The sequence below is a fragment of the Rhinoraja longicauda genome, unplaced genomic scaffold (genome assembly GCF_053455715.1).
Source record: "Rhinoraja longicauda isolate Sanriku21f unplaced genomic scaffold, sRhiLon1.1 Scf000415, whole genome shotgun sequence".
Taxonomy (NCBI): domain Eukaryota; kingdom Metazoa; phylum Chordata; class Chondrichthyes; order Rajiformes; family Arhynchobatidae; genus Rhinoraja; species Rhinoraja longicauda.
Genome location: NW_027601632.1, coordinates 26,813 through 54,328, shown reverse-complemented (window position 1 = coordinate 54,328; position 27,516 = coordinate 26,813). Strand labels below are relative to the sequence as shown.

General features: G+C 43.3%; 1 long non-coding RNA gene across 1 annotated transcript; it reads right to left on the bottom strand.

The window, feature by feature from the left end:
- Positions 1–10,425: 10,425 nt before the first annotated feature.
- Positions 10,426–19,121, bottom strand: LOC144590942 (uncharacterized). The gene is made up of 3 exons (XR_013546639.1): positions 19,028–19,121; positions 18,091–18,196; positions 10,426–10,520 (listed from the first exon to the last, which is right to left on the bottom strand). It is a non-coding gene; the product is annotated as an uncharacterized LOC144590942 (long non-coding RNA).
- Positions 19,122–27,516: the final 8,395 nt, after the last annotated feature.

Below are 27,516 nucleotides of genomic sequence, written 5' to 3'. Positions count from 1 at the left end.
TGCGAGGAATACATAGTATAAATGCACAATCTTTTCCCCAGAGTAGGGGAATCAAAACCAGAGGCCATGGATTGAAGGTGAGGAGGGAAAGATTGAATAGGAAGGAACCTGAGGGGCAACTTTTTTTTTAAATGCAAAGGGTGGTAGGTATATGGAACGAGCTGCCAGTGGAGGTAATTGAGACAGCTACTTTCACAACAAGTACATGGATAGGATAGGTCGTCGTGGACATGTTGGGCCAAAAGGCTTGTTTCCACACTGTATGACTCTATGACTTTCCCAGTCCGAGCTCCCTCTCTCACCTCAGCCTTGCTTCCATCCATTGCTGAATGTTCCTGTGACTTTTCCCCGGCCGTTTTCTCTGCCTCAGACATGGAGAGTCCATTGTTCTCAGTCAGTGAGCTTCCTAAAACATACACAATACTAAGAAGCATCATTGGACAGAGGGCTCTGACTATTGGATCTTTAATGGATAGAGGATGTTGAAGAATATCTACTGGACACGTCCATACAACACCACGGGCAATGCAATGGATCTTCTATAACTTTAATGGACAATTATAATCGAACTGCCCACCAAAGAAATGTCCAATCTAACCAACACCAATTCCATGCTTAAAAATGACACCAGCTCCTCCCACGCTTCTTCATCTAATCCCAGTACACTGAGCATCCATTGCAGTCCCCATTTAGTTACTCAACCTGCCTTTGAATACTTGCACACACAAGAACCGCGCCAGTGGATATGCAATGTACATAGAGCATTGGATAGAAAACTTCCACAGGACAATCACTGTGCCAGACATTGGTCACTGGGCTTGGGATCAGTAACGGGCTAACGGCACACAGGGCCTGGGCAGCTGAAGACAAAGCCATTAATTGTGAAGCTGTTAAATTTGTGGATAACAGGTCAGAATTAGAGTGGCTGAGAGAGCCAACCACTGAAGGTAATGGTGGGGGATATGTGATAGGAAGGGACAAGGCCATGGAAGGCATTTAAAACCAGGTTATGAATTTTATGACCAGGATCAGCAGTAACAGGTGAATGAGATTGGCACAAATTGGGAAATAGGGAAAATTCTGCCTTTGCTTTCAAACTGTAATAAATAAACTTTCCATTTCTCTCCCCTTTCACTGCCCCCTAACACCGTCTGCAACTCAAACACCTCCTTCTTATGCCCATCCATTCATTAGTTTGTCTCTCTCACTCTGTGCCTCTCCAGCTGTTGTCTCTTTCACTGCCCATTGGAAAATCCCTCTCTCGTTCCACATTCCCAACTTTTGTTCAGTTTGCCACTGTGAAATTTGGCCAGTTATCTGGGATCCTGAAGTGCAAGATGCCTTATTCTCATTGAACTGCCATTATAAATATGACAACAGAACAGGGGAGAATGGAACAGTGGAGCATTTCCATTGGAACTGCAATGTCCAGTTATGTCAGTGTGAATTATTAAGATACTGCACGGAAACAGGCCAATCAGTCCAATAATTCAGAGATAAACACAAAAAGCTGGAGTAACTCAGTGGGACAGGCAGCATCTCTGCAGAGAAGGAATGGGCGATGTATTGGTTCTCGACCCATCTAAAGAAGGTTCTCAACCCAAAACGTCACCCATTTCTTCTCCCCAGAGATGCTGCCTGTCCCACTGAGTTACTCCAGCTGTTTGTATGTATCTTCAGTTTAAACGAGCATCTACAGTTCCTTCCTACACTAGTCCAAAATTTCAAACTGCCTTGAAAACCTTTTGCCTCCCATCCCCCCACTCCACCAACTCTCCGTTTGTCCTTTTTTCATCTGTGGCGTAGACAATAGAAAATAAACAATAGACAATAGGTGCAGGAGTAGGCCATTTGAGCCAGCACCACCATTCAATATGAATATGGCTGATCATTCTCAATCAGTACCCCGTTCCTGCCTTCTCCCTATAGCCCCTGACTCGGCTATCCTTAAGAGCTCTATCTAGCTCTCTCTTGAAAGCATCCAGAGAATTGGCCTCCTGAGGCAGAGAATTCCACATCAACCTCAACCTCCTGTAACGTGGCAGCTCTGGACACTCAGCTGTGCGGTGGGACTACAGTAACAGAGAGGACTGGAAAAGGAACATCCACAAAATCATTTGTTTTGCACATTGGTGTCAGTGCTCGAGAACTATGATGAGCAGACACCACATGGGGCCTTGGCAGCTGCAAAACTGCCAAGAGTAGAAAATGGTGTTGGGACTTTTGAGTTCAAAGGGAGAGAATGGATAAGCTGTCTATTTTCCCTGGAGCAAGGACAAAACCTGAGCAGTGTCTTTATGGAGGCTTATAAAATTGTGAGGAATGTTAGTAAGCTGGATAGTCACAATCTCTTTCTCCGGATAAAAGTCATAGTCAATTCTTTTAAGTCATAGGTTTAAGGAGTGACACATAAGTTTAAGGACTGACACAGATCGAGAGAATGGGTTTAAACCGGGCGAACGGAACTTAATGAAAAACAATGCGAGGTTAAGCACTTGTGTGAAGTATGAAAAGGCAATAGAAATTAAAAGTGGGTGGAGTGCAGACAGATCGAGGTGTTCTTGTGCACGAGACACCTGACAGTCGACATGAAGGTGCGACAAACGTCAGGAACGTAAGCAGGGTCTTCCGGTGGCGTTATGGACTGAGCAAGTCGCACGTCAACTAGCTCCGTGAACATTTCGATCTAAGAAGAGAGGAACGGGACGGGCCCGTTGCAACTTACCGGCAATTTTCAACAAAGGGTGGGTGACGTCATCAGATCGCGACTTTTAATAGTAAATGTCGACAAGTCGCACCCCCCCGTTAAAAACCGTTAAAAAAGGAACGGGTAAAACAAGACCCGTGGAAGAAGAAGAACCAAGACAGATGGAAGCCTCTGCTACAGCTCAAACCTCAGCGTCGACTCAGGAAGAAATTGCCAAACGAACAACCCGGAATCCACAGCCTAAAAAAATTGGTTTGGAAGAATTTCGCAGCGTTGTGGGTGAGGAGCTTTCAGGTATGAAGTCTCAAGTGGCAAATATGACAGTTGAACTACAAGAGATGAAAGCTGAATTAGTATCACTTAAAGGAATGAAGGGGGAAATACTATCTACTATTAAGGATCAGTTGGCTAAATCAAAGGCTGAAATGTGTGTAATTATGAATGAACACATGGAGGAAGTAACCTCCAAGTTACAAAAGTTGGACTCTGATTTTTCCGGTAAGCTGAACCACATCACGGCGTCAATAGAACAACATGATGAGGCTATAGGTGAGTTGGAAACTTTAGCCGAGACGAGTGCTGAAACAACAAAAGTAGTACTGTCGGAGACTCAGCGTTTTTCTGATTTATTGATGAGATTAACCGAAAAATGTACTGACCTAGAGAGTCATTCAAAACGACAAAATTTAAGAATCCTTGGAGTTAAAGAAGACAAAGAAAAAGATAAAAACCTTCGTGATTTTACTGCTGAGTTGTTACAAGTAGTTTTGAAAATGGATTCAAAGCCCTTGTTGGATCGAGCCCATAGAGCACTGAGAGCACGGCCAGGTGCTAATGCGCCTCCAAGGCATTTGATTCTGAGGGTGCATAATGCTCACGTTTTAGAAGATATGCTGTCAAGAATTGCTAGTAACAGAGCTTTATTATTTCAAGGCGATGAGATTCGCATCTTCAGAAGACTACCCCTCTGAGGTGGTTAAGAAAAGAGCACTGTTTAATGAGACAAGATCTATTCTCAGGAAGATCCCAGCGCTCAGATTTGGTATGTTGTATCCAGCAAAACTTCGAGTGACCTACAATCAAAATGAATCCTTTTTTACTGACCATAATAAAGCACTGGAATTTGCTCGGGAGATCGAAAGGTCGCTGAAGGCTTGATTATGATTTCACGGCTATCTTAATTGGCAGACATCTGATTGGACTTTAAAAATATTAAAACTTAAAGATTTAAGTTTAGTGGATATACTATACGAATATTAACCGTAACTAATTACTATTAATTAAAAAACATATATATTTTTATTAATCATTACTAATAAGAAGTATAAGTAATATTTGATTTATGTAAACTTTACTTTGAATACTTAATTAATACACCTTAGACAGAAAAATCGATTTATCATAGACTAATTAGTGTCGGGCCTGCCCCGTTTATCTCTCTTTTTAAAAAAAAAACAAACAATAACTTTGTTAAAAAACGGAGCTAGTATTAATTTTTTTTTTACATCTCACGGAAGTCCTTAGATTTTTTGCCACCTTAGGGTGGCTAACACTAACTGCACTAATTGTAGTTGTAGTTTTAGTTGTCTCTTCTTCTTTCCTGCACTCTTTTAACCTTTTATATATTGATTTTTTTTTTAGATTTAACTTTTATTATTATGTCATTTTTCAGAATTTATATACTTTTGGGAGATATTTCCGGGAAACACTCTACGTAGTACAAAAGATCATCCACCCTTCATTCAAGAAAAATGTTGTAGTCCGGGTGCCAGACCATTTGCTTTATTATAGACTATTTATCGGTTAAGATGCAAGATTCTATTAGGAAAACAGGGGGTAAAGGTATTACATTTTGTAGTTGGAATGTCAAGGGTGTTAATGAACCAATTAAAAGAGGTAAAGTACTTTCACATTTAAAATCTATTGATGCAGACATAATGTTCCTTCAGGAAACTCATCTAAAAAATGTAGCACATAATAGACTGAAAGGCAAATGGATTGATAAAGTATTTCACTCATCGTTTCCCTTTAAATCAAGAGGTGTTGCTATTTTAATTCGTAAGGGTATACCATTTATACATACTTCCTCTATAGTCGACACTGAAGGTAGATATGTTATATTAGTGGGAGAACAATATTCTACAAAATTGATATTGGTGAATGTCTATGCACCAAATTTTGATAATCCGTTATTTTATTTTTTTTAATTTAATACCATTCCAGAATTTGGACAATATAACTTGATAATTGGAGGAGATTTAAATTGTACATTAGATCCTTATTTGGATAGATCTTCAACTCAAAGGAAAACAAAATCCAAGTCGTGTGAATTATTAAACTCTTATATAAATAGTGCAAATATAAAAGATGTTTGGAGGATTGATAATCCTTCAGGCCGAGAGTATTCATTTTATTCACCTGTGCATAAAACTTATTCAAGAATTGACTATTTCTTGGTGGACTCCAAACTTATTCCTTATACGTATAATTCAAAATATCATAATATTATTATATCCGATCATGCCCCTTTAACATTTAGGGTAAAACTCCAAGGAGTAACGGGGAAACAGACTAATTGGAGATTTAATCCGCAAATCTTAAATGAAAAAGCATGTTATGACTATCTTAAATCGCAATTTGAGACTTTTTTTTACGCAAACGACCTTCCTGAAACACCTGCGTCCCTGCTTTGGGAAACATTTAAAGCGTTTGTGAGAGGATGTATTATTGCTTTTCAAGCGTCTCAAAATAAGAAGAAGCGAGCTGAACAACATGACCTAGAAAGTCAGATAAAACAGTTAGACATAACAAATGCCATCGCTCCCTCTATTGAAATACATAATAAAATTGCAGCTCTCAAATATAAGTTAAATTATATTCTCTCAGCACATATTTTAAGGCTTTTTCAATATACTAAACAAAAACATTTTGAATTTGGAGATAAACCACAGAAATTGCTAGCACGTCAACTCCGTAAATTAGAAGATGATTCTACAATTCATAAAATTAGATCAGAAAATGGAGATTTGCTTAAACTACCTAAGGATATTAATCAGAGATTTTTGCAATTTTATCAGTCATTATATTCATCAAAAATAACAGATACTTCTGCGCAGATGCAAAACTTTTTGCAGGAATGTAACCTTCCTGGTTTGAATGTGAGTGATAGAAATTTACTGGGAGCAGAAATAACTATGAAAGACGTTGAAGAGACCATTAAATCCATGAAAAATGGGAAGACTCTTGGCCCTGATGGCTTAAATAATGAATTTTATAAAAAATTCAGTGATTTGATCTCTCCACGTTTGCAAACTGTATATAGTCACGCCTTTAAACAACAGAGATTACCACAAACTCTGACTGAATCAACAATAATCCTCATTCCTAAAAAAGATAAGGATTCTGAAGACCCTGGTTCGTATAGGGCGATAGCTCTTTTAAATACTGATCAGAAGATGTTAGCGAAAATCTTAGCTCAGAGATTAAGTCTAGTTATAGATAAATTGATACACCCCGATCAATCAGGCTTTATAGCCAAACGATATTCATTTTTCAACTTGAGACGCTTGTTCAATATAATTTATTCAAATAGACTATTAAATGAAGATTTAGCAATCATCTCGCTAGATGCTGAAAAAGCATTTGATCAAGTAGAATGGCCCTATCTTTTCTCAGTGATGGAAAAATTTCAACTAGGTGAAAATTTTTGTTCATGGGTGAAACTTTTATATACATCCCCAACAGCTAGAATATTAACTAATCAAATGCTGTCATCTAAATTTCATTTATCTAGGGGTTGTAGACAAGGATGTCCACTATCACCGCTTCTATTTGCCCTTATTATAGAACCACTTGCTGAGAGTATTAGATCAAATTCAGATATTCATGGCTATAACACTAAACATACAACCAATAAAATTTCTTTATATGCGGATGATGTATTAATATATATTACAAAGCCAGAAATTAGCATTCCGAATTTATTAAATCTCATAACTCAATTTGGTTCATTTTCAGGTTATAGAATTAACTGGTATAAAAGTGAAATTATGCCAATAATGGAGCATAATCCGGCCATACTTCAACAATTTCCTTTTAAAATTGCCTATGAAAAGTTTAAATATCTTGGAATTTACGTGACTAGGAAATATACTTCTTTATTTAAATTAAATTTTCCTCCTTTACTTACTAAATTACACAGAAATATCCAATTTTGGAAAACACTCCCTATATCATTAGTTGGTCGTAGTAATGCTATAAAGATGATCTTTCTTCCACAGCTACTATACTTATTTCAAGCAATTCCGATCTATCTTCCAAAAAAGTTTTTTTTTTAAATTGATTCAATTGTTACTAATTTTATTTGGGACTACAAGACTCATAGAATAAATAAAAGACATCTATGTAAGTCTAAAATTAATGGAGGAATTGCTTTACCTAACTTTTTATTTTATTATTGGGCGGTTAATATTAAAAATATAACCTGCTGGTTGGATGATTCTGATCAACAACCGGATTGGTTAAAGATGGAGAAAGAGGATTGTTTACCATTCGATATTGGTGCGATCCTCTTAGCTCCAATAAATTTAAATAAAAAAACATTATACACAGTGTTATCCGTACCTGGAAACAATTAAAGCTTACGTTAAAATTGAGTAAATTATCGGTTTTCTTCCTATTGCGAATAATCCTTCTTTTAAACCGTCTGTCTTAGATAGAGGCTTTGCTCAATGGAAAAGTTATGGAATTAAAAGGGTGGGAGATCTTTATCATAAGGGAACTTTTCTTTCTTTTCAGGATTTACAGCAGAAGTACGGATTACATGTTAATAATTATTTTAGATATTTACAACTTAGAGATTATGTAAAATCACACACGCAAGAATATAAGTTTAGAGGTCCAGAAACACTTGATGTATGCCTGAATCGACATTATAATTCAAATAAATTAATATCCTTTATTTACAATACTCTCCTTGACACTGACATTCCGTCATCAGAATCTTATAGACGAGCATGGGAGGACGAATTGAATCAATTTATAATGCAAGATATATGGGATGAAAGTTTACAACATATACATCAATGTTCATTGAATACTAGACATCCCTTAATACAATTTAAAATAATACATAGATTACATTATTCGAAGACGAAATTAAATAGGATTTTTCCTAGTATCTCTCCTATTTGTGATAAATGTCAATTTCAAGAAGCTAATTTAACTCATATTTTCATAACTTGTATAAAAATGCAAAACTTCTGGTTGGAGATTTTTAAAATAGTTTCTAAAGTTATTAATAAAAAATTAGATATGGATCCAAAATTAATTATATTAGGATTATCAGAACATACTACAAATTTTACAGTAAGTCAGGTACATTTTCTTGATTACAGTCTAATAACTGCGAAAAAATTAATACTTAAATTTTGGAAAAAAACAATAACCCCCACAATTAAAATGTGGACTACGGAAATGACAGAGACCCTGCATTTGGAAAAAATAAGGTTTGCCTTAATCGACAAACCTGAGTTATTTTTAAAAATATGGTCTCCATTTATTGAATTTTTAGAAAAGTAAATGGGTTTGGCACAGGACTAAAATAAAAAATGTAAATTAAAAGTTGAAACTTGAGTTAGGGGTTGGATGTACAACTGTGGTTATTGTCTCCCGGATCTACTCCCTTTAATTTTTATTGTTAGATCCTTTTTTTTTTTTAACCCTCTTATTCTCTCTCCCCAAGTTTATAGTTTATTTTTTTTAATTTTTACTTTCTCTCTTCAAAAATTTAAATATTGAAGCTATGTAAGAACTTTGTAACAAATGTGTTTTTTTTATTTCTATTTGTACATATGCTTTTCAAAAAAAAAAAAAAAAAAAAAAAAAAAAAAGGAACGTAAGCAGCACATTGAGGTTTATTGCAAGCGGGGTTGGAGATGAAAATACAGTTTAAGTTTAGCCATACCTGAAATACTATGTGCGATGTTGGTCTCGTTATTTAACAGTATATTTGCATTGAAAATAGCCCAAATGAGATTTCAGGGATAAAGCTTTTATACTACCACAAATGTCTAAAAGTGTTGGTTTGTGTTGTTTGGAGTTGACAAGGATGCGGGATGAGGGGTGAGCCACACACGGTCCCACAGCAGCAGAACAGTGTAGTTGTTGGGACAGAGTCAGAGATAAACAGCATGGAAACAGGACCTTTGAGTGCACACCAACCATCCTTTAAAAAAAATCCTACCCTCAACTATGTCATTCCCCCCATTTTATCTTTGGGCTTTTTTTGTTTTTCACTAATATTGTTTTAAATAACGAACTGAAAATTTATTTGTTTTTATGTTATCGTTTAGACGTATTATGGTACTTCAAATAAGAATTTCATTGCGCCGTTTCGGTAAATATGTTTCAATCTCTCCCTTCTCCTATTCCCCCATCCTCTCCCCCACCCCCTTTCCCACTGCCTCTTCCCATTCTACCCACCAAAATTGCTCCATTCACCACAACACAGAACAATGTAAAAGATAGAATTAAAAGAAAGTACCATCAATGATGTTTTGGGAGCTGAGAGGACTCCCACAAGATCAAAGGGAGAATGTGTAAATTCCACACAGTCAGCACCCGAGGTCTCGTTCGAAGCCAGATGATGGGAGAGCCGAGGCAGCAGCTATATCAGTGTAAGAAAATAACTGTAGATGCTGGTACAAATCGAAGGTACTTATTCACAAAATGCTGGATTAACTCAGCAGGTCAGGCAGCATCTCAGGAGAGAAGGAATGGGTGAGGTTTCGGGTCACGACCCTTCTTCAGACTGATGTCAGGGGGGCGGGACAAAGGAAGGATATAGGTGGAGACAGGAAGATAGAGGGAGAACTGGGAAGGGGGAGGGGAAGAGAGGGACAGAGGAACTATCTAAAGTTAGAGAAGTCAATGTTCATACCGCTGGGCTGCAGGCTACCCAAGCGAAATCTCCCCTCATCCTCCTACGCTTCATGGAACAAAGACCCAGCCTACTCAACCTCTCCCTTTAGCTCACACCCTCTAGTCCTGGCAACATCCTCTGAACCCTTTCAAGCTTGATAATATTTTTCCTGTAACATGGTGCCCAGAACAGAACACATTCTAAATGCGGTCTCACCAAGGTTTTCTTCAACTGCAACATGACCTCCCAACTTCTCATTTCCCTTGGGCAGCCTGCAGCCCAGCGGTATGAACATTGACTTTTCCAACTTTAGATAGTTCATTGCAGAACTGAGAGAACTGAGGCAGGTGAGCGGCTGGAACTAGGTATGGAAGGTGATAAAGAAAGCTCACTAGGCGGGATAGCACAGCAGGAAGCAACGTTGGACTGTTGTGAATTTGCAGAATTACCCAGAGAGCAGAGAATTTGTGAATTTGTGGAATTCTCTGCCACAGAAGGCAGTGGAGGCAAATTCACTGGAAGAATTTAAAAGAGAGTTAGATAGAGCTTTTTTTAGATTTAGATTTAGAGATACAGGGCAGAAACAGACCCTTCGGCCCACCAGGTCCGCGCCGCCCAGCGATCCCCGCACACGAACACTATCCTACACCCACTAGGGACAATTTTTACATTTGCCCAGCCAATTAACCTACATACCTGTACGTCTTTGGAGTGTGGGAGGAAACCGAAGATCTCGGAGAAAACCCACGCAGGTCACGGGGTGAACGTACAAACTCCATACAGACGGTGCCTGTAGTCAGGATCGAATCTGGGTCTCCGGCGCTGCATTCGCTGTAAGGCAGCAACTCTACCGCTGCGCCACTGTGCTCTTGGGGCTAGTGGAATCAAAGGCTATGGGGAGAAGGCAGGCATGGGTTAGAGTCATAGAGTGATACATTGTGGAAACAGGCTCTTCGGCCCAACTCTCCCACACCGACCAACAATGTCCCAGCTACCCTAGTCCCACTTGCCTGCACATTGTTCATAACCCTTAATACCTGTCCTATCCACATACCTGTTCAACTGTTTCTTAAACGATGGGATAGGCCCAGCCTCAACTACCTCCTCCGGCAGCTTGTTCCACACACCCACCACCCTCTGCGTGAAAAAATAACTCCTCAGATTCCTATTAAATCTTTTCCCCTTCACCTTGAACTTATGTCCTCTGGTCCTCGATTCCCCTACTCTGGATAAAAGACTCTGTGCATCGACCTGATCTATTCCTCTCATGATTTTGTGTACCTCTATAAGATCTCCCCTCATCCTCCTACGCTCCATGGAACAAAGATCCAGCCTACTCAACCTCTCCCTTTAGCTCACACCCACTAGTCCTGGCAACATCCTCTGAACCTTTTCAAGCTGATAATATCTTTCCTATAACATGGTGCCCAGAACTGAACACAATATTCTAAATGTGGTCTGACCAAGGTCTTCTTCAACTGCAACATGACCTCCCAACTTCCATTATAAGAAAATAACTGCAGATGCTGGTACAAATCGAAGATATTTATTCACAAAATGCTGGAGTAACTCAGCAGGTCAGGCAGCATCTCAGGAGAGAAGGAATGGGTGAAGTTTCGGGTCGAGACCCTTCTTCAGACTGATGTCAGGGGGGGCGGGACAAAGGAAGGATATAGGTGGAGACAGGAAGATAGAGGGAGAACTGGGAAGGGGGAGGGTAAGAGAGGGACAGAGGAACTATCTTAAGGTGGAGAAGTCGATGTTCATACCACTGGGTTGCAAGCTGCCCAGGCGAAATACGAGGTGCTGTTCCTCCAATTTTCGGTGGGCCTCACTATGGCACTGGAGGAGGCCCATGACAGAAAGGTCAGACTGGGAATGGGAGGGGGAGTTGAAGTGCTCGGCCACCGGGAGATTAGTTTGGCCAACGCGGACCGAGCGCAGGTGTTGAGCGAAGCGATCGCCGAGCCTGCGCTTGGTTTCGCCGATGTAAATAAGTTGACATCTAGAGCAGCGGATGCAATAGATGAGGTTGGAGGAGGTGCAGGTGAACCTCTGTCTCACCTGGAAAGACTGTTTGGGTCCTTGGATGGAGTTGAGGGGGGAGGTAAAGGGACAGGTGTTGCATCTCGTGCGGTTGCAGGGGAAAGTGCCCGGGGATGGGGTGGTTTGGAGGGTTATCTTGCTATGGAGGGCGTGCTGCGTAGGTTCACTAGGTTAATTCCCGGAATGGCGGGACTGTCGTATGTTGAAAGGCTGGAGCGATTGGGCTTGTATACACTGGAATTTAGAAGGATGAGAGGGGATCTTATTGAAACATATAAGATAATTAGGGGATTGGACACATTAGAGGCAGGAAACATGTTCCCAATGTTGGGGGAGTCCAGAACAAGGGGCCACAGTTTAAGAATAAGGGGTAGGCCATTTAGAACGGAGATGAGGAAGAACTTTTTCAGTCAGAGAGTGGTGAAGGTGTGGAATTCTCTGCCTCAGAAGGCAGTGGAGGCCAGTTCGTTGGATGCTTTCAAGAGAGAGCTGGATAGAGCTCTTAAGGATAGCGGAGTGAGGGGGTATGGGGAGAAGGCTGGCTCGAAGGGCTGAATGGCCTGCTCCTGCACCTATTGTCTATTGTCTATTGTCTATTGTTAGGAAGGGACGAGTGGACCAGGGAGTTACGGAGGGAACGGTCTCTGCGGAACGCAGAGAGGGGAGGGGATGGGAAGATACGGCCAGTGGTGGGGTCCCGTTGTAGGTGACGGAAATGTTGGCGGATGATTTGTTGGATCCGCTGGCTGGTGGGGTGGAAGGTGAGAACGAGGGGGATTCTGTCCTTGTTGCGAGTGGGGGGAGGGGGAGGAAGGGCGGAGCTGCGGGATGTAGAAGAGAGCCTAGTGAGAGCCTCATCTATAATGGAGGAGGGGAAGCCCCGTTTCCTGAAGAATGAGGAGATCTCTGACGCCCTAGTGTGAAACACCTCATCCCGGGCTCAGATGCGGCGTAGACGGAGGAATTGGGAGTAGGGGATAGACTTTTTGCAGGGGACCGGGTGGGAAGAAGTGTAGTCCAGATAAATGTGCGAGTCAATGGGTTTATAGTAAATGTCCGTCACTAGTCTGTCTCCTGTGATGGAGATGGTGAGGTCCAGAAACGGGAGGGAGATGTCGGAGATAGTCCAGGTATATTTAAGGGCAGGATGGAAATTGGAAGTGAAGTGTATGAAGTCAGTGAGTTCTGCATGGGTACAAGAGGTAGCACCAATGCAGTCGTCGATGTAGCGGAGGTAGAGTTCGGGGATGGGGCCGGTGTACGCCCGGAACAGGGATTGTTCGACGTACCCGACAAAGAGGCAGCATAGCTCGGGCCCATGCGAGTGCCCATAGCTACGCCTCTGGTTTGGAGGAAGTGGGAGGAGTCAAAGGAGAAGTTGTTAAGGGTAAGAACCAGCTCTGCTAGGCGGAGGAGAGTGTTGGTAGATGGGGATTGGCTGGTTCTACGGTCGAGGAAGAAACGGAGGGCTTCGAGACCATCCTTGTGGGGGATGGAAGTGTAGAGTGACTGGACATCCATGGCAAAGATGAGGGAGTGGGGGCCTGGGAACCGGAAGTTATCGAGGAGATGGAGAGTGTGTGAGGTGTCTTGGACGTAGGTGGGGAGGGATTTAACCAGGGGGGATAGGATGGACTCGAGGTAGGTGGAAATAAGTTCGGTGGGACATGAGCAGGCAGAGACAATGGGTCTGCCGGGACAGTTCTGTTTATGGATTTTGGGTAGGAGGTAGAATCGGGCCGTGCGGGGCTGGGGAACTATAAGTTTGGAGGCATTGGAGGGTAGATCGCCGGAAATGGTGAGGTCCGTGATGGTGCTGATGATAAAGGTCTGGTGTTTGTCGGTGGGGTCATGGTCCAGGGATAAGTAGGAAGAGGTGTCTGAGAGTTGTCGTCTGGCCTCGGTAGACTTCTATTCTCAAGACTCTGACTGATGAACGCCAAAGTGCCAAAAGCCTTTTTGACCACTTTATCTACCTGCGACTCGACCTTCAAGGAACCATGCACTTGTACTCCTAGATCCCTCTGCGCTACATTACCCAGAGGCTTACCATTTACTGTGTAGGTCCTGCTCTTGTTCGACAACCCAAAATGCAACACCTCACACTTCTCTGTATTAAATTCAATCAACCATTCCTCCACCCACGTGGCCAATCGTTCCAGATCCTGCTGCAATCATTCACAACCATCTTCACTATCTGCAAAACCACTAACTTTTGTATCATCAGCAAACTTGCTGATCTTGTCCTGTATGTTCTCATCCAAATTATTGACGTAGATGACAAACAGTAACGGGCCCAGCACCAAACCCTGTGGCACACCAGTAGTCACAGGCCTCCATTCTGAGAAGCAACCTTCCACCATCACCCTCTGCTTCCTGATTACTTCAGGGTTACTGATTGTGGATGATCAGCCATGATCCCAATGAATGGCGGTGCTGGCTGAAAGGGCTGAAAGGGCTGAATGGCCTCCTCCTGCACCTATTTTCTATGTTTCTTTGCTTCTATTGAATTGCATCTATTTAATGTGAGAGGCCTGATGGGCAAGTCTTGGATAGGTACATGCGACTGGGACATTTAAACATTACAAAAACATCGCTAAGAGAGGTACAGAACTGGCAGCTTAATGATCTCGGGTACAGGTGCGAGAGTTACAAGATAGAGGTGGGGGTAAAAGAGGAGGGGATGATGCTCGGTTGATTAAGAAGAATGTCACAGCAGTAATCAGATGACATTTCTGATGGGTCTTGCAGTGAGGTTATAGGGGTGGAGCTGAGAAATAAAAAAACAGATGATTAGCTTGTTGGGAGTGTACTATAGGCCCTTAAATAGTCAACGGGAATTATCAGAACAAATGTGCGAGGAGAATTCCGACAGCTGATTAATAGGGTCACCACCATCGGCAATTTTAACTTTCCCAATATAGACTGGGACTGACAGAGTGTCAAGGGCTGCGATGGGATGGAATTTGTCAAATGAATTCAGGAAAGTTTCTTTAGGTAATACAGTGCATTCAGAAAGTATTCAGACCCCTTCAGTTCTTCTACATTGCGCTCTGTTACAGCCTTATTTTAAAATTGATTAAATTCACTTTTGTTATCATCAATCTACACACAATACCCCAGAATAAAAAAGCGAAAACAGGTGTTTTGAAATTTTTGAAAAGTAATTTGAAAATAAATAACTGAAATATCATATTTACATAAGTATTCAGACCCTTTGCTATGACACTCAAAATTGAGCTTTTGTTCATCCTATTTCTATTGATTATGCTTGAGATGTTTCTACAACTTGACTGGAGTCCACCAGTGGTAAATTAAATTGATTGGACATGACTTGGAAAGACATCCACCTATCTACATAAGGTCCCACAGTTGACAGTGCATGTCAGGGTAAAAACCAAGCCATGAAGACGATGGAATTGTCCTTAGACGTCCGAGACAGGATTGTGTTGAGACGTATCTGGGGAAGGGTATAAAACAATTTCTGCAGAATTGCAGGTCCCGAAGAGCATAGTGTCCTCCATCATTCTTAAATGGAAGAACTTTGGAACCACCAGGACTCTTCATAGAGCTGGCCGCCCGGCCAAACTAAGCAATCGGGAGAGAAGGGCCTTGGTCAGGGAGGTGACCAAGAACCCAATAGTCACTCTAACAGAGCTCCAGAGTTCCTCTGTGAAGATGGGAGAATTTTCCAGAAAGACAACTATATCTGCAGCACTCCACCAATCAGGCCTTTATGGTTCAATGGCCAGACAGAAGCCACTCCTCAGTAAAAGGCACATGATAGCCCGCTTGGAGTTTGCCAAAAGGCACCTAAAACACTCTCAGACCATGAGAAACATGATTCTCTGGTCTGATGAAACCAAGATTGAAATCTTTGGCCTGAATGCCAAGCGGCACCGCTCATCACCTGGCCAATACCATATCTACGGTGAAGCATGGTCGTGGCAGCATCATGCTGTGGGGATGTTTTTCAGTGGCAGGAACTGGGAGACTAGTCAGGATCGAGGGAAAGATGAATGGAGCAAAGTACAGAGAGATCCTTGATGAAAACCTGCTCCAGAGCATTCTGGAACTCCGATTGGGGCGGGCGTTTATGATTAAAAAATGAATTTAATCCGTTTTAAAATAAGGCTGTAACGTAGCAAAATGTGGAAAAAGTGAAGGGGTCTGAATACTTTCTGAATGCACTGTATGTAGAGGCCACTATTGGAGAGGGCAAAGCTTGATCTTCTCTTTGGAAATTGGGACAGGCAAGTGCCTGAAATGTCAGTGGATGAGCATTTTAGGGCCAGTGACCAGTTCTGTTAGCTTTAAAATAGTTATGGATAAAGAGAGGGTGGGCCCACAGTTAAAATTCTAAATTGGGACTAGTGTAACTTTGATGGTATGAGACAAGTACTTGCTCAAGTTGATGGAGTAGGTTGTTTGCAGGCAAAGGAACATCTGGAAAGTGGGATGCTTTTAAAAGTGTGATGGCATGAGCTCAGAGCATGCATGTTCCAATTCGAGCAAAGGGCAAGGCAGGTGGGAGTAAGGAAGCCTGCATGATCAGAGAAATTCACAGATTTTCCTTTTGATGTTTGGTTTACCAGGGCAAACACTTTAGAGGTTTTCCTTCCTCCAAATAAAGCAATAAAATAAGGTTGAAAGGGTAACAGGATATTTGCTTATCTGTAAAGGTGTAGAATTGGGTTGTGTTTACTCTGCTGTGCTTTCGGAAGTGTGCGATGTATAGTTGTTTAAGACCATTTGGAGGAAGGAAAACCTCTAAAGTGTTTGCCCTGGTAAACCAAACATCAAAAGGAAAATCTGTACATAAGAAGCAGAAGATTTATTTTGTTCGTTGAGCAATCTCTTAAAATTGCTCCCAGTGATCACTGTATTTGGCGCTTTTGAATAAAGTCTTGATTGTATTGCCAGGTCTTTGTGTTGTGTTTTAAAGTTTTCTTTAACAAGGGGGAGCTGGGCAGGCTAGGGCTTTATTACTTTGAGCTTAGGAGGCTAAGAGGTGATCATATGAAGGAAAATACATTATTGTCTATCTAGTCTGAGCATTTGACAGCACTGGGCCTCCACTCGCCGAAGTTTAGAAAGTTGAGGGGGGACCTCATTGAAAATTACAGAATAATGAAAGGCATAGATAGAGTGGATGTGGAAAGCATGTTTCCACTGGTGGGAGAGTTTTGGACCAGAGGTTATAGCCACAGAATGAAAGGGCACTCTTTTAGAAACGAGGTAAGGAGGTAGAGATCAGTCATGATTGAATGGGGAGTGGTCTCGATTGACTAAATGGCCCAATTCTACTCGTGTAACTTGCGAACTTTTATCCTGAGTAGGGAACTCAAGAACCAGAGGGACTTAAGTTTAATGTGAGAGGGAAAAGATTCAATAGAAATCTGAGGGCAGCATTTTCACACAGAACGAGCTGGCAGAGGAGGACCTTAAGGCAGGTGCTGTAAAACATTTAAAAGACATTTGGACAGGTGCTTGGATAGGAAAGGTTTAGAGGGATATGGGTCACATTCTGGCAGGTGGGACTAGTGTAGATAGGAAATCTGGTCTGGATAGGATAGTTGAACAGAAGAGCCTGCTTCTGTGCAGTATGACTCGAGGTCGGATTAGAGATAGTCAGCATTGCTTTGTCCATGGGAAATCCTATCTCACAAACCTGACAAGTATATTTCGACGATGAGGGCAGGACAGTGAGCAGGGCAGTTTATATGGACTCTAGAACACCATTGACAAGTTGCCATATGGTAGACTAGCGTGGAAGGTTAGATCACATGGAATCCAAGGCAAGCTAGACAATTGGATTCAAGATTGGCTTGGAGGAAGTAGTCAATGTGTAGTTTTGGAGCACTGTTTTTCTCATTGGAGGCCTGTGACCAGTGGAGTGATGCAGAAGCTGGTGCTGTTTCCACTGTTGTTTGTTATCTACATTAACAAATTGGATGACTGTGTAGCTAAATTTGTTGGTGAATTTGCAAATTATGGTAATTACACCATAATTGTTCAGGCACATTCAGGGAGAGCATGGTGATGCTGGAATTCTCCACCCTGGAGGTTAGATTGTTGATGATAAATAGGTCACAGGTCAGTTTTTCAAAGATCAGGGAATGGAAAGCTATGTGCACTTGGCACAGAAGAGGAGTTGAGGTGTGGAGCAAATTGGCTCTGGTCACATTAAATTATGGGGCAGGTTTGGGGAGACAGGTGGCCTACTCTCACTTCTACCCTTTTGTGTTGTGGTGTAAAAGGGTAGAGTGCTTTGGGAGGTGATTCTAGGGAAGAGGGTCTAATCTGCCATGTCTGGATGATCTAAATTCAAAGAGATAAAGGAAAAGGTGAGATCTTAATGAGGGGTAAGCAAGACAAAACACACACCCATCTTCCAGTCCCAGCTCCCTCTTACCTCAGCCTTCCGTGTGTCTGTTGCTCTAATGTTCCCTGTGGCCTTTCACCAGACCTTGCCTCTGTCTCTGACATGTAGAGCCCATTGTTCTCGCTCTATCTGCTTCCTGAAACAAACACCACATCAGTCAGGGACGCGACAAATCTGGCTGCTGGAACTTGAATGAATGTTGGAATACAAAGAGGCATGCAGCACCACAAGTCCCCTTTAATTTTTCCCCTCTCACATTAAACCTACAGACCCAAGTTTCAGAACTTCACCCGATCTGTGCTCACGTGATTTTATAAACAAAAGGTCATCCCCTGAGTTTCTTCGCTCCATGGAAATCAATCCCAGCCTATCCAGCCTCTCCTTCTCACTCAAACCCTCCAATCCAGGTAATCAATCAATCTATGTTGCATCTTTTGCGGTTTACTAACACCCTTCCTGTAGCAGGGTGATCAGAACTGTACATATCACAGCAGGTGTGGTCTCCCCATGTCTTGTACATTGAGACAGGATGCTGCAGAGCGGACTAGAGACAGATGACCTCTGGTGCTGTCTGCACCCCCTTTACCTCCCTGGCCAGGCTCAGTCTCCCAGCTACAACCCCCTCCATGTCTCCCTCCTAATCTCCCCCTCCCCAGTTCCAATCCCAATGCCCCTCTGTGTCTGCCTCACGTGTCCTAAACCCTCACCATCCCCTCTGCCCCCCCCCCTCGATCCTGTGCCCATCCCCCTGCCCCCTCCCCACCCGCTCCACTCCCATAACCCTTGCTATCTCCTCTCCATCCTCCTTGTTACCCCTGCGCAACCATCCTCCCCTCCAGCCCCATGCCCTCCCACCCACCCACCCTGCCTACACCCCTCACTGCCCGTCCTTCTCCCACCCCACTCTCCCCCCACCGCTACGCCCTTCTCTCCTTCTCAGACCCCACCCTGCGCCACTCGGCCCCACCTGTCGTCTCTCCCCGCTCCATCCTCCGTCCCCTCGGGCGCTCCCTCGCTCTCCGACCGTTAAACCGCCATCCTCGCGGAGTTCGCGGTCGCCATGACGGCGTGACGTGCGGCGGGGCTTGCGATCCACCTGACGGCGTGACGTAGAGCGGGGCGGGGCTCGCGATCCACCTGACGGCGTGACGTCGTTTAGACTCACGGTCTCCATAACGACGTGACGTAAACAGAGGTCGCGGTCCACCTGACCCTGGTTGATTCTGATTCTGGTTGATTACTGCGCAAACACCTCATAAGTGGTGATCTCGCGCAGGTCGGAGTGATAGACGAGTGATTAAATTTTGATTTATTCACAAAATGCTGGAGTAACTCAGCAGGTCAGGCAGCATCTCGGGAGAGAAGGAATGGGTGACGTTTCGGGTCGAGACCCTTCTTCAGACTCGGGTTAAATTTTGAAGTGGGCCTTTTTGACCGGAGGGCTGGACTCAAGGTCTCCCTGACGACGTGACGTAAACAGGTGTCGCGGTCCACCTGACGGCGTGACGTGGGGCGGGGCTCACGGTCTCACTGACGACGTGACGTAAACAGGGGTCGCGGTCCACCTGACGGCGTGACATGGGGCGGGGCTCACGGTCTCCCTGACGACGTGACGTAAACAGGGGTCGCGGTCCACCTGACGGCGTGACGTGGGGCGGGACTCAGGACCACCTGAGGGCGAGACAATAGACAATAGACAATAGACAATAGGTGCAGGAGTAGGCCATTCAGCCCTTCGAGCCAGCACCGCCATTCAATGCGATCATGGCTGATCACTCTCAATCAGTACCCCGTTCCTGCCTTCTCCCCATACCCCCTCACTCCGCTATCCTTAAGAGCTCTATCCAGCTCTCTCTTGAAAGCATCCAACGAACTGGCCTCCACTGCCTTCTGACGTCTTGGGAATCTTATAGAAACGTAAAAAATTCTTAAGGGGGTGGACAGGCTAGATGGAGGAAGATTGTTCCCCATGTTGGGGAAGTCCAGAACAAGGGGTCACAGTTTAAGGATAAGGGGGAAGTCTTTTAGGACCGAGATGAGAAAGTTTTTTTTCACACAGAGAGTGGTGAATCTGTGGAATTCTCTGCCACAGAGGTAGTTGAGGCCAGTTCATTGGCTATATTTAAGAGGAGTTAGATGCGGCCCTTGTGGCTAAAGCGATCAGGGGGTATGGAGAGAAGGCAGGTACGGGATACTGAGTTGGATGATCAGCCATGATCATATTGAATGGCGGTGCAGGCTCGAAGGGCCGAATAGCCTACTCCTGCACCTATTTTCTATGTTTCTATGAATCCCGCGGGCTACCTGACGCGTGACGTAGAGGGGAAATCCAATGGCTACCTGACACGTGACGTAGAGGGAATCTCGCGAGGAGCCCGGCCTCCGCCCCTTAGAGAGATCGGGGGGAGTGAGGAGCGGTGGGGGGGGGGGGGGGGCAGCTCCACCAGCCGAGTGTCCACATGGTCCTCATGTGCACCAGTGTGTATCCGCTAGCTGTGTGTCCACTGGATCCCAGTGTCCCCAGTCATGGATATGCAGTGCCAAAGTCCCATCACCTGAGTGTCCACAGGGTCCTCATGTTCACCTACTCTTTACAATGGTGAACTAAAGACCGTTGGGTGGGTGGCTGCTGGGTGCAAGTCCGACCCTGTGTCCGGATCTATGAACACAGGAGCTTTGTAGATGCTACAGGATTCCACAACCTCGCCTGTGAGTGGACGGTGGTCTTACTGTGTCAGTGGGTGCCCGGACATAGAAGCTGAGTTTTGCTCGACCGCCCGTCTCCCTGGAATCTCAGCCGCAGCCGCTCACCAGCCGCACGTTCCTGGGGAAGTCTGAAGAAGGGTCTCGACCCGAAACGTCACCTATTCCTTCTCTCCGGAGATGCGGCCTGTCCCGTTGAGTTACTCCAGCATTTTCTATTTTCGATTTAAACAAGCATCTGCAGTTCTTTCCTGCACATGGTATGATTTGTGTCATGTGATATATTCTATATCTTATTAGTCTCGTGAACATGTGTGAGTGTGCGCAGTGTACTTTCGTGAAATAAAGACGACCCGCACTGGGAACAGCGTGTACTGAAAACCTGTGCTTGTTTCTATCTACATGCTGAAGCCGTAATATCTTACAATGGCGGCGAGGATCTTCGAGTTTGTGAACTCAACTTTTAAATACAGTGCAGGACTGTTTTGCAATATGCAGTATTGTTTAACATTTTAAACAGCAAATACGAAGCTGAGTAGCAGTTGTTTGCGAACTGGGCACGATAGGCCACAGATCCTTCTATGCATGGTATTGTCTTTCAAAACAACAGATGGCGGCGCTGCCCTAGCAGCTGCGGCTTACCTGCGGTCCGTTTGTCTTCGTGTTTTTTTGCTGTTTTTTGTCTTAATTGTAGTGTTTAGATGTGGTGTAGTGTTTTTTGTGGTTGTGTACTGTGTGGGGTGGGGGGGGGGCTGTAAATTTGTAAATTTGTCTCTTCCAAACGGAGACCCGACCTTTTTTTTCTGGGTTTTGATGCTCACTTGATGCTCAAAACTTGATGCTCACTTCAACCCTAAGCCCATAGGGATTGCGGAAAGTTATACATTTCACACAAGAAACCAGAAGTCTGTTGAGACTGTGGGTGAGCACATTATCTCATTGAAGAAATTGTCTCTACACTGCAATTTTGTGACATTTCTGGATCGAGCTTTGCATGATAGATTTGTATTTGGGTTGCTGGATGAGCGAATCCAATCAGAATTACTGAACACACCAGCCCTAACCTTTGATTTGGCATGCAAAACTGCTTTGGCCATGGAGATGGCATGTCAAATTGCACATGAGTTTCCACGACATGCTGGCATAGTCAACAGTCAAAAGGAAGTTCCAAAACACAAGCATGACAAGACAGGGAAAATGCCTTCACAGCAAACCTCTGCAGATGTGTGCTATCAAACCTCTGGTCAACACACAGCAAATCGAAACAGAAACATAGAAAATAGGTGCAGGAGTAGGCCATTCGGCCCTTCGACACTGCACCGCCATTCAATATGATCATGGCTGATCATCCAACTCAGTAACCTGTACATGCCTTCTCTCCATACCCCCTGATCCCTTTCGCCACAAGGGCCACATCTAACTCCCTCTTAAATATAGCCAATGAACTGGCCTCAACTACCCTCTGAGGCAGAGCATTCCACAGATTCACCACTCTCTGTGTGAAAAAAACCTTTCTCATCTCGGTCCTAAAAGACTTCCCCCTTATCCTTAAACTGTGACCCCTTGTTCTGGACTTCCTCAACATCGGGAACAATCCTCCTGCATCTAGCCTGTCCAATCCCTTAAGAATTTTGTACGTTTCTATAAGATCCCCCCTCAATCTTCTAAATTCCAGCGAGTACAAGCCGAGTCTATCCAGTCTTTCTTCATATGAAAGTCCTGCTATCCCAGGAATCAATCTGGTGAACCTTCTCTGTACTCCCTCTATGACAAGAATGTCTTTCCTCAGATTAGGAGAACAAAACTGTACGCAATACTCCAGGTGTGGTCTCACCAATGCCCTGTACAACTGCAGCAGAACCTTCCTGCTCCTATACTCAAATCCCCTCGCTATGAATGCCAACATACCATTCGCTTTCTTCACTGCCTGCTGCACCTGCATGCCTACTTTCAATAACTGGTGTACCACGACACCCAGGTCTCGTTGCATCTCCCCTTTTCCTAATAAGTGCCAGTTCAAGGACTCTTAAGTGCTCAACTGTTATAAGAAATGCCATATTGCATCAGCATGTAGAGCACCATCCCAGGACAAAGCAAAACAAAAGGCTCGACAAAACCAAATGCGTGGGATTCACAATCTCGAAGAACACTCAGCGAGTAATGAACTTGGGCTGTACGGCATCTCTACTACGAACGGTGGTCTGGAAAGGACGACTTTCAGACAAAGGTCAAAGTGAACAATCAGTAGATTACTATGTGTATTGATACCGCTGCTGATAGCACAATTATAAGCAAAGACACCTATGAATCCAAGTTTAGCAATATACCTATCACAGAAACAAACGTTCAGCTGAAAACGTACTCTGGAGAAGTATTGGAGGTATGTGGAGAGATAGTTTGTGATGTACAACACAATGGCAAGAATTTGAAGTAGCCAATAGTTGTCGCAAGTTATGTCAATAGGCCAACGTTGATAGAAAAAAATTGGCACTGCTTACTGAAACTGGACTGGAAATCTGTATTCCAAGTCGAAGCACAAACACAACTGGATCAGATGTTGCAGGAACATCATGCTGTCTTCAATGACAGCTACAATTGGAATAAAGGGTGAGCAAGCACACATCAGGATTCGACCCGATGTGGAAACTGTCTACTGTAGACGACGACCGGTACCATATTCGCTGAAAAGTAAAGTGGAAGCTGAAATTAAACAGTTGGAACAAAACGGTGTACTGGTTAAAACAGATCGCAGTGATTGGGCTACTCCAACAGTAGTGGTTCCGAAAGGGGACAACATAGTGAGATTGTGTGGAGACTACAATGTGGCCATCAACCAGGCAGTAGATGATGAACAGCATCCAATACCAACCTCACAAGATTTATACACTGAACTTGCTGGTTCCAAGGTATTCTCTAAGCTAGATCTGTCACATGCATATGCTCAGCTAAATGTTGATCGTAAGAGCCAGCTGTACCTCATGAATCAAGAATGCACCTACAACGGCATCTTAATAAAAGGCACAACTAAGATGATCCCTGACTCTTATGCATTTATTGGACGGAGTTTGGCTGGCTGTTAAATTATGTCGCCAAATAATGAGAACAGTACAGTGAAAAGATGATGCTTTCACAAGCTTAAAGGAAAGGATGTAATGTTTCATTTCACTACACATTTATGTGTATGTGACAAATAAACAACTATTGACTATTGATTATTGACTATTGGCTTCCTTATCTCCGTCTACTATTTCATGTTTACATTTACCATCCACCCTTCAACATATTCCTGGACTCGTCTAATTTTACTTTGCCGAAACCCACGAACATCTTCTGCACCTGGTCAACGAGAGTTGCCAATTGTCACATTCAAGCACCCTTTCGTTTCCTTGTTCAATTCCAATCAAAATTAAGTAAGAAAGGATATTAATATTTTCTTCCACAGTTCCTTCCTTGTTGATCTTTATGATCAACACTTATATTATTATAAGAAAGTATTTTAATATTTTCTCTCCTTGATCAGTTGCAAAAATGGAGGCATACGTGTCCGAATATAATTTTGGTTGGAACCCGTCCTTGGGCTTGCAAAGGGATTCCTCCTTCAGCAGGCGAAGGGATATGGGCACAAACCCAACATTCTAATCAGATAAGGAAGCCTGTTTTTCTTTCAGCTGCGAGTTCACTGTGTTCTGTGTGAACGTTGTTAGTTGAATTTCATACTCCAACTTCTACCTTCATCCTGTTTCTCATAACTAGATGCTTCTCTTTGCTCTCATGTCCTCTATGACCCCATATAAAGTTACTATATCCATAAGTATTTAATACTATAAATATAGTTAATAAAGAATATGTCTACATTTTGACACTTTTTTATCACTACAACATTTTACGGTTCTTGCGTTTCCTTCTCCTGGAGGGTTCTGTCTCAGTGATGCAGTTTACATCTGGTGGCATGTATCCAATCAGGTTTTTCTTTAACTTTTACTGCTGTTCGTGTTGTTAGCAGCACCACATATTGTCCTTTCCATCTAGGAGAGAAAGAATCTTTGTTTATTGCTCGCACATAAACCAGATCTCTGGGTTTTAACGGGTGCTTTTCTCATAGATTTTACCAATCGTTTCACACATGGCTTGAGCATATCTTATTGAAATTAGTGCCACCTTCTCAGGAGTCATCGGTGGTCATGTTTCTGTTGTCATAGGTCGCCCCATCAAAACCTCGTGAGGTGTTAGGCCCGTGTTTCTATTTTTCTGATTTCCCAGGACGTTCATCACAATGGGCCATGGCGTTTGGCCACAACAATCTATTTTACTGGCATACTTTGCTAAAGTAGCTTTTATCCCTCAATTTACTCTTTCTGCCATCCATGAGGACTGTGGTTGATACGGTATGTGCAATTTATATTGGGACCCAAAAGCCTTTGACAAGTTCTGAACTAATTTACTTGTGAAATGAGTTCCTCTGTCACTGTTTATACTCATGCGTATCCCGGATCTTGGTATTATTTATTTCATTAAAATATTGACTACAGATTTGCATCATCCCTGCATGTGGGGGGTGCTTCCATCCATCTGGAGAACATATCAACTATGACCAGAATGTACTTAAAAACCTTTGCTGCGGGTATATGTACAAAATCAATTTGCAAATTCTCAAAAGGCATTTCAGGTTGTGGTAGGTGTTCAAATTTTGCAGGCGTCTTCCCTCTATTATTTTGTTGATACACCAGGCATGTTCTTGAAACTTTATCAATTATGATTGTTATCCAAGGTACATACCATTGTTGGGACAATGCGTATGCCATCCCCCCTTTTCCCATGTGAGCCCGTCCATGGGCTAGGCGAGACAGGGGCAAAAATATGCTCCTGGGGCAAACTACACGACCATCAGGGTAGACCCAGACAATGGGGTCTTGATAACACCCTGCTTTGCTCCAGGAATTCTTTTCCTGGAATGATGCTAGGCTCTGGGCATCCTGTAACTGGGTTTCATCAATGCTAACCGGGAGCATCCTTTGTGCTGCAGAGTTACTTTTAGCCGCTTATAATTGTGGGGTTTGCCTGAGGGCAATCTGGCTACATAATCAGCTGACCTGTTTCCCTTTGATGCATCATCATCCGATGATGTATGAGCCTCGCATTTAATAAATGAAATCTGCCATGGCAATTGAATAGAATCCCATAAATTTAAGACCTGTTTATCATGCTTAATAGTCTTTCTTGTTAATGTAATGAATCCTCTATTTTTCCATAACTGCCCAAAGTTTTGTACAACCCCAAACGCATAGCGAGAATCGGTGTAGATATCAGCACTTTTATCTTTTGCCAATATGCAGGCACGAGTCAGGGCATACAGCTCAGGTGCCTGAGCAGACGTTCCGGATGGTGAAGCATATGCCTCCAGCACTTGGTGTGGTGTGACCACCGCATATCCTGCTAATAATCTGGGATCGCTAGGTCGGTGTGAAGAGCCATCAGTAAATAGGACCAGGTCAGGATTATCAATCGGATGACTCTGTAAGTCCAGCCGGAGAGTGGCAGTGGCTTCTACAAGCAATGGACAATTATGGTCACATCCTTCTTCTGGCAGTGGTACAAAGGTAGCTGGATTTATAGCAGTTGATTGCTGATAAGTATAGTTGGGGTGTGATAAACGGATAACTTCATATCCTGTTCTTCTAGCGGCTGTGAAATGTTGTTTGGCTGCAGAGTTCAATAATAACATCATGGCATGAGGAACAGTCACTACACACGGGTGATCAAGAACGATGGGGATTGTGTTTTCTATCATAGCCGTTGCCACTACAGCTCTCGAGCAGGCTGGCATGACATTTACTGCAGCTGGTAACGCCATGGAATAATAGGCTACCCGTCGTTTTCCCCCTCCATGTTCTTGAATCAGGACCCCAGTCACAAACCACTTTGATTCATTTACATAAAGTTGAAAGGGCTTTTTATAATTTGGCAATCCCAAGGCCATAGCGTTCTGTAGATTAGATAGATAGTAAACCATAGCGTTCTTTAGATTTCTAAACGCCTGGTCTCTTTCTGCAGTCCATATTACTCTGGAGGGCTCAGTCTGCAAGGTGGCTGAACGTAATGCTGTATCTAGTTCCCTGTAGTCATGGATCCATTGTCTGCAGTAACCCACCATGCCAAAGAAGGGAGAATGTCCTTCTTTGTCTTTGGGACCGGGAAGTTCTCTATTGCCTTTATTCTGTCTTTTCCAAATCTCCTTCTGCCTTCCTGCAGCTGGAATCCCAGATACTGTAGTCTCGGCTGACAGAACTGTAATTTTTCCTGGGATAATTTATGCCCTCTTTCTTCTAAATGTTGCAGCAATTTAATTGAGTCTTCTTTACAATCAGGACCTGTCACAGAGGCGACCAAAAGGTAATTGACATACTGGATCAAAGTAGACCTTGCTGCTAATTGACATTCCTCAAGACTATTTTTCACCGCTGCTGCATATACGGCCAGGCTTTCAGTATACCCCTGGGGTAGCCTAGTCCATGTGTATTGTTGATCTTTGTAGGTAAAAGCAAACAGGAACTGGTTGTCTTTATGCAGGGGTATGGAGAAAAAGGACAAACATAGGTCAATTACTGTAAAGGTGTCGGCTTCCGCCGGTATAGATGACAGAATAATATTGGTGTCAGGTATTAAAGGAGCAATATGGATCACCATTCTGTTAATAGCTCTCAGGCCTTGGTTGGCAGAATGGAAGTATTACACGGACTTTGCGTTTTCACTAAT